The 8,324-nt window shown below is 40.4% G+C and overlaps 1 protein-coding gene across 4 annotated transcripts in view; it reads left to right on the top strand.

Moving 5' to 3' along the window:
* Positions 1-8,324, top strand: part of CPVL (carboxypeptidase vitellogenic like) — a 41,641-nt gene that overhangs the window by 2,574 nt on the left and 30,743 nt on the right. The window contains exon 1 of one of the 4 annotated variants that reach the window (XM_020780427.3): positions 959-1,130. The exons of the other annotated variants lie outside the window; for them this stretch is intronic. The gene's annotated coding sequence lies outside the window, so the exon portion shown is untranslated. Of the gene's footprint in view, positions 1-958; positions 1,131-8,324 lie in introns of those variants that run through there. 4 annotated transcript variants of the gene reach the window in all.

Below are 8,324 nucleotides of genomic sequence, written 5' to 3'. Positions count from 1 at the left end.
CATTGTCTTAAATCTGATTGTTAATTCCAACTAGAGTAGAACAAGTGGAACTGAATAAGCCAACTGTTATATAAATTCCATGGATGCAGTGTGTCTACTCTGAGTTAGAACTAACAATTGGATTTAGGCCCCATTTCCAGAATACAGCATTCTGAGGACAATAGGGATAAGAAGAATTTGGTTCATGTTGAGGGGACAGTAAAGGAATCCAGCAGTGGCTGCAAATTAAGTGAACAAACATCGCTTTCTGATAATAGCCATGGTTCTTCAGTGAACACTAAGAGAATCCGTGTGATATACATTATTAGAGAGTACATAGAGAAGTGATACTAGAAGAAATCAAGTGGACAGGAAAGAATGGCAATGATGCAGTGGAGTAGTTCCTCTTAATTAGAGGAAGTTGTGGTGGTCTGTTTTATGGCTGAAGGTAGTAAAGTGGTGATAGCAACCCTTACATTATCTAGAGGGTTTTGCCCATGTTCCTGAGACAGTATTATCCAGACATTTGTGCAAAAATGAACTAAGTTACTTATGTTGGAAGTAAGAGATATTGAATAACCAGTGGCATGTGAAAATGACAGAAGTGGCTTTGACATTCCATTATTGCATTTTAAATTTTTTAGATTTTGTTTTGCTTCTGGTGTATCTAGTGCACTGGTTCTTAACCTTGGGTTACTCAGGAGTTTTGGACCGCAACTCCCAGAAGCCTTCACCACCAACTGTGCTGGCTGGGGTTTCTGGGAGTTGCAGTTCAAAAACATCCGAGTAACAAAGGTTAAGAACCACTGATCTAGTGTATAAGATCTGTTCCCCTCTTGCCTTTTAGAGAGATTTTGATGCATATCTTTTCTTCGTTTTCATTTACTCTGCAAGTACTGTACTTCATTAGTTCCCTTTTATATTTTTGACCAGAGAATGGGAATCCAAAGGGCAGTGTAAGCCACAAGGGGGAGTAGTGAATACGTATATAGAAAAAGTTTTGAATGCTGTTTACCGTAGCATAGCTGCTGACTTCTGTGGATGTGTTTAGAGGTAGTTATTAGGCATGCACTAAATTCATTTAGCTGTTTAGCCTGGCCTTGCTCTTCACTGGACTGGAAAAGAAGCAAGTTGATTTAGTAGGCTAATAGGTAAGTAGACACTGCCTCTACCTGTTAAGTGTTTTATAGCTAGCTACATGGCTGAGATTTTACATGTGAATTTTAAAATTGCAGCCAGTGAGGAAGTATTGATATAACGTTCATATAGCTATGTGATTTAGAAACATTGTTTGTTTGAGGCCGAGGAATCTCAAGCTGCTGTGGATTAATGATATTTTTGGCAGGAATGTCTCTTGACCTCTTTATTTTGATAGCTTTTTTCCCCTGGATTTTCTTGAAAACCTAATAAGCTATTGCCAATCAAATTGTAATCCCAAACTGTTTTGAGATACTGTGATGAAAACTGACTCTGCTCTTAGCTTACTGGTGATTAAAATGATCCTCTTTCTCTGTTCCACTCAGATACACTTGAATCACCGAAAGCCTGCTGCTACCGTAAAACAATTTGGCAACTTTCCTTGGCTTGGGAAATGTTCTGTAACAGATGCTTTTTGGCCTTTTTAACCAAACACATTTTTAATTTATTGCCCACTTCCGGGATTCAATCTCAGTCTTCAGAAGCCAGCTATGTAAAATAAACAAAGTACAGTAGTTTGCACCTTGAATGAGAATTAGGATTATGACTTGTGAGTTATTGTTGAGTGGAGCTTCAACCATATAGTTTGTTACCTGGAAGTGAGCTTCACTGAATTAATGAACAGTTGCTCTCAAGTAGATGTCATAGGATTCGTCTGTAAGCATCAAAACCAGGAAATTTTCCATTCAATATTCATTTTTGAAACAAGCTATCTGTGAGCAATTGCCCCTTGTTCATCTCTGCATTTTATATTGCTGCCTACCCTTTGAGAGAGTTGCAGTGAAGAAGTTGTTGAGATAACATATTTGAAACATTTTGAACATGCCATCATTGTCCAGACATTTATTTCTTCTCTCCTTATCTTCCAGTGATAGTATAAAAATTGTGTTATATAGACCTGCATTTATTTCAAATATCTGTCTGAGTTATCTGTCAATTTTACATGCTTTGGCCAGTAGTTCAGTATTTGCTGTTCCTAGGTGCAATTACTTCTAATAGCTAGTTTGTATCAGGATTCATCATGGGTCTGAATCTGTTAATTTGATACAGGGTAATTGTGACTGCTGTCACCATCACCTAGAACAACAACTCCATGAAGTCAAGACTCTTGTTACTGCTCAAAATAGACTTTATTAAGTTGTAGATAGGGTATAATGGTTAGTTGGGTGCCTGTTGTACCTTGTCGTGACAGACTGCAGGGCGACTGACTTAATATCATTAGCCTCACGTTGCCTCCAGTTCTCAACCAGAATCAAGTTTGCATCACTGAACTGGTACAGTCCATAGTCTGTAAGGTCCAGTTTTCACACTGACACTTACCAATTGATACCTCTTAAGAAGAGTTGGTAAAGCCAAGCTAGCACAGAATCTTGGTTTCTTCAAACCCTTCCTCCCCCTGGCAGCTGTAATGAAGCTCTGGTGAAGGTGCTCCTTTTGTCATTTCCTCCTGTGGGTAAAAATGGAGTCAGGATGCCTAGCTGGTCATCTTGGCCTGCAGTGGGGGTTTACTGGCATCAGTGTCAAGCTGAATGCCTCCCCCACCCCCTGCTCTTTGGCAAGTTGGAACTGGACTCATTCCCTGGTGCAAGGATTCTTGACTACCAGTGGGTGGTCCTCATCAAGAATGCAGAAGATGGGGACCACATCCTCTGCCACCTCTATCTATTCATCTCCCTTTATTGTCCATTGAGTGGAATGAATCCTCCTCCTCTTCTTCCTTCTCCTTTAAGCCTAGGTCCTGCCAGCCCAGCCTGGCCTCTGCCCCCTCATTCATGTTCACCTCATCTGCCTCTTTCCTTTCATGTATGCCTTCATGCTGTGTTTTGGCCTAAATTTTAACTTCCCCCCAAGCCAACTAACTACCTATATCAAATTACAGTACCAAGATATCGCTTTGCCTTTTCAAGGGCTAGATTTAATTGCTTTCTCTCAGCCCTTTTAAAAGGGCATTTTAATAGCATTCCATATGGTGAAAGGTTCTGCCCCTGTGGGATAGAAATTAGGGAGATCTTGGTGCACATCATTTTAGAATGTAGCTAATATAGGAACAAACGTATCTGATATCTCGGTTCAGTCATGAGTAAATGTATTGGTCAACATCCCACAGGCTATCTGAAGTTTCTGCTGTCCGGGGAGAATCAAATAATAACACAGTTAGTGGCTAAGTTTTTATTTTTAGCTGTGAGAATTTGCAAAACGCTGTAGCAAGATTTTATACTATACTATGTATTCTATGTATTTACCTTTGTATAAATGAGTTTATGCATAATAAAACTTACTTTACCTTGCCTTCATGCTGCCCTCATGAAGCTGGTGCATGTCAAGAGGAGACAGCCCACCAGAGATAGCCAAAGTATCCCCCTGCAGTGATAGTTTCTGTAGATCTGAGATATGCTTTAGGATATCATTCCTATTGCCAACAACTAACAATTCTCAAGGTGTAACAATGAGTAAACAACTTGTTCTACAACTCTCATCACTTTTCACCATTGGCTTGTTGGGATGGGATTATGGTAGGTTCTACTCTGATGACATCTGGACAGCTGTAAATTGACCACTCAAGTAGTCAAAGCAGATTAAATGTGTTATAGAGCAAACCCACGTTTCACTACTGTTAGATTTAGCATCAAGTGTCATCCTTTACTAATAGGACAGTGCACATTTGAGAGAACCAGCATGCTGGTTATAGACAACAGCTGTATCACTTAGTTTGCAGCACAGGGCTAGCTATGTCTTATGGCCCTGATGTATGCAAGAAGAGAGTCAGTGTAATATAGTAGGTATAGGAGACAGACAATGTGGGTTCCAGTCCCTTTTAGACATGAGCCCATTAGGTGACCTTGGACTAGTCACACACACACACACTGCTTGCCTTGCAGTGTTATTGTGAAGCTATAAAATGGTGAAGAGAAGAGCCATATGTGCAACCTTGAGCTCATTGAATAAAAGGTCAAACATAAATGCAGCAAATACGTATGTGCATAAAATAAATATCCTGGATGCCTAAGCTCTCTTTCAGCCCCTGTGGTCTTTCTGTTGCTTCTTCCACTTGAATCCCATGATATTATTGTAAAGATAATGTGGGAGGAAGAACTATGTATACCATCTCGAGCTTCTTAGAGGAAAGTATAACTTTCATTAAACACAAAAGTGTTAGATGCTTGTCTACTCTTTGTGATATCCCCATAGTTTCATTTGTTTTTCAAAGCTTGTATGGTTAATTAAGTAGATTCTGATGCTTGAGATATAGTAATTACTTCTTTCATTTCTTCTGGTTCTTATAGTCTTTTCCCCTGTCAACGTTTCTTATTAAAACTTCTTTTTGATCTCTTATGAATGAGACTTCCTGATCTTCAAAACTGACTCGAATTCAGTTGTTATTGTTGAGTCATTAAGTCGTGTCTGACTCTTCACGACCACATGGACCAGAGCACGCCAGACCCTGCTATCTTCCACTGCCTCCCAGAGTTGGGTCAAATTCATGTTGGTAGCTTCGCTGACACTGTCCAGCCATCTCGTCCTCTGTCGTCCCCTTCTCCTGTTGCCTTCACACTTTCCAGGGAGTCTTCTCTTCTCATGAGATGGCCAAAATATTGAAGCCTCTGCTTCAGGATCTGTCCTTCCAGTGAGCACTCAAGGTTGATTTCCTTCAGAATGGATACGTTTGATCGCCTTGCAATCCATGGGAATCTCAAGAGTCTCCTCCAGCACAACAATTCAAAAGCATCAATTTTTTGGTGGTCAGCCTTCTCTGTGGTCCAGTTCTCACTTCCATACATCACTACTGGAAAAACCATAGCTTTGACTATGCGGACCTTTGTCAGCAAGGTGATGTCTCTGCTTTTTAAGAAGCTGTCTAGGTTTGTCATCGCTTTCCTCCCAAGAAGCAGGCGTCTTTTAATTTTGTGGCTGGTATCACCATCTGCAGTGATCATGGAGCCCAGGAAACTAAAATCAGTCACTACCTCCATATCTTCCCCTTCTGTTTGCCAGGAGGTGATGGGACCAGTGGCCATGATCTTAGTTTTTTTGATGTTGAGCTTCAGACCATTTTTTGAGCTTTCCTTTTTCACCCTCATTAAAAGGTTCTTTAATTCCTCCTCACTTTCTATTATCAGAGTGGTATCAAATGCATATCTGAGGTTGTTGATATTTCTTCTGCCAATTTTAATTCTGGCTTGGGATTCCTCCAGTCCTGCATTTCGTATGATGTGTTCTGCATATAAGTTAAATAAGCAGGGAGACAATATACAGCCTTGTTGTACTTCTTTTCCAATTTTGAACCAATCTGTTGTTCCATATCCAGTTCTAACTGTTGCTTCCTCTCCCACATATAGATTTCTCAGGAGACAGATAAGGTGGTCAGGCACTCCCATTTCTTTAAGGACTTGCCATAGTTTGCTGTGGTCCACACAGTCAAAGGCTTTTGCATAGTCAATGAAGCAGAAGTAGATATTTTTCTGGAACTCTCTGGCTTTCTCCATAATTCAGCATATGTTAGCAATGTAGTCTCTGTCCCTCCAAAATCTAGCTTGTACCTCTGGGAGTTCTCGGTCCACATGCTGCTGAAGTCTACCTTGTAAGATTTTGAGCATAACCTTGCTAGCGTGTGAAATGAGTGCAATTGTACGGTAGTTAGAGCATTCTTTGGCAGTGCCCTTCTTTGGGATTGGGATGTAGACTGATCTTTTCCAATCCTCTGGCCACTGCTGAGTTTTCCAAACTTACTGGCATATTGAGTGTAACACCTTAACAGGATCTTTTAAGATTTTAAATAGTTCCACTGGAATGCCATGACTTCCACTGGCCTTGTTGTTAGCCATGCTTTCTAAAGCCCACTTGACTTCACTCTCCAAGATATCTGGCTCAAGGTCAGCGACCACACTATCTGGGTTCTCCAGGACATCCAGATCTTTTTGGTATAATTCCTCTGTGCATTCCTGCCACCTCTTCTTGATGTCTTCTGCTTCTGTTAGATCCCTACCATTTTTGTCCTTTATCATCTCCGTCTTTGCATAAAACGTTCCTTTAGTATCTCCAATTTTCTTGAACAGATTTCTATTTTTTCCCTTTCTATTATTTCCTCTATTTCTTTGCATTGTTCATTTAAGAAGGCCCTCTTGTCTCTCCTTGCTATTCTTTGGAAGTCTGCATTCCATTTTCTGTAACTTTCCCTATCTCCCCCACATTTTGTTTCCCTTCTCTTCTCTGCTATTTGTAAGGCCTCGATGGACAGCCACTTTGCTTTCTTACATTTCCTTTTCTTTGGGATGGTTTTTGTTGTTGCCTCCTGTACAATGTCATGAGCCTCCATCCATAGTTCTTCCAGCACTCTGTCCACCAAATCTAGTTCCTTAAATCTGTTCTTCACATCCACTGTGTATTCATAAAGGATTTGGTTTAGATTATACCCGAGTATCCCAGTGGTTTTTCCTACTTTCTTCAGTTTAAGCTTGAGTTTTGCTATAAGAAGCTGATGATCAGAGCCACAATCAGCTCCAGGTCTTGTTTTTGCTGACTGTATAGAGCTTCTCCATCTTTGGCTGCAGAGAATATAATCAATCTGATTTTGGTATTGCCCATCTGGTGATGTCCATGTGTAGAGTCGCCTCTTGTGTTGTTGGAAAAGAGTGTTTGTGATGACCAGCTTGTTCTCTTGACAAAACTCTATTAGCCTTTGCTCTGCTTCATTTTGAACTCCACGGCCAAACTTACCCCTTGTTCCTTTTATCTCTTGACCCCCTACTTTAGTATTCCTATCCCCTATAATGAGAAGAACATCTTTCTTTGGTGTCAGTTTTATAAGATGTTGTAAGTCTTCATAGAATTGGTCAATTTCAACCTCTTCAGCATCAGTGGTTGGTGCATAAACTCGGATGACTGTGTTGTTGAAAGGTCTGCCTTGGATTTGTATTGATATCATTCTATCATTTTTGAGATTGTATCCCAATACAGCTTCTCCCACTCTTTTGTTGACAATAAGGGCTACTCCATTTCTTCTATGGGATTCTTGCCCACAATAGTAGATATGATAATCGTCTGAATTTAATTCGCCCATTCCCATCCATTATAGTTTACTGACACCCAGGATGTCAATGTTTATTCTTGCCATCTCCTGTTTGACCACATCCAGCTTACCAAGGTTCATAGAACTTACATTCCAGGTTCCTATGCAATATTTTCTTTGCAGCATCAGAGTTTCCTTTCAGTTCCATGCATGTCCACAGCTAAGCATCCTTTCGGCTTTGGCCCAGCCACTTCATTAGCTCTGGAACTTCTTGTAGTTGTCATCCACTCTTCCTCAGTAGCATGTTGGACACCTTCTAACCTGAGGGGCTTATCTTCCAGCGTCATATCTTTTAACCTTTTTGTCCATGGAGTTTTCTTGGGAAAAATACTGGAGTGGCTTGCCAGTTCCTGCTCCAGGTGAGTCACGTTTAGTCAGAACTCTCCACTATGACCTGTCTGTCTTGAGTGTCCCTGCACGGCATAGCCCATAGCTTCTCTGAATTACTTAAGCCTCTTTGCCATGACTAGGCAGCAATCCGTGAAGGGGTCAAATTCAGTACCATTATCAAATTCAAAACTTTGCAAAAACTTTTATCCTCATTTTCTAAGTTGTAGGAAACATGTTCCTTCTCTAAGAATCATATGTTGTTTCGTTTTGTTTGATAAACCTCAGGTCTTCTGGACCTTTGGACTATTGAATCTAAGTGTTTTGATGTGAATCTGATGTGTGTGGGACTGCAGTCTCAATACATTTCCTCACTGAGCTGAACAAAGTTTAATCATGAGCAGAAGTTAGAAAAGTCATTTTGTAAAGACAACTGCGCTCACAGTCTGCTGTGAGATTCTTGGTGTTGTAGTTCAAAAAAGTAACTTTTCTTAGCTCTGCATCTGAGTAGGCATGTTATTAGGTTGCTCTGCTAAGCTATTGAATTCATAAGCAGCTTTATTGTTTGCTATGTTCTATATTTTCATCTTTAGGGCATCTTCCTTTAAGTTTCATCCAGTCTCCTGGGTATATCCTGTGTGACTTGTGTGCAGCTGTCAGCAGAGCGCAGAGACACCTTTATATTTCTAGATACTTTCTATTCTTCCACCAGTTGCTCTGAGAATTTCCTCCTGCTATAGTATCATTTAGGAAT

The sequence above is a fragment of the Pogona vitticeps genome, chromosome 6, assembly GCF_051106095.1.
Source record: "Pogona vitticeps strain Pit_001003342236 chromosome 6, PviZW2.1, whole genome shotgun sequence".
Taxonomy (NCBI): Eukaryota; Metazoa; Chordata; class Lepidosauria; order Squamata; family Agamidae; genus Pogona; species Pogona vitticeps.
Note: the sequence above shows the minus strand (reverse complement) of the source record. Positions and strands in the feature narration are given on the sequence as shown.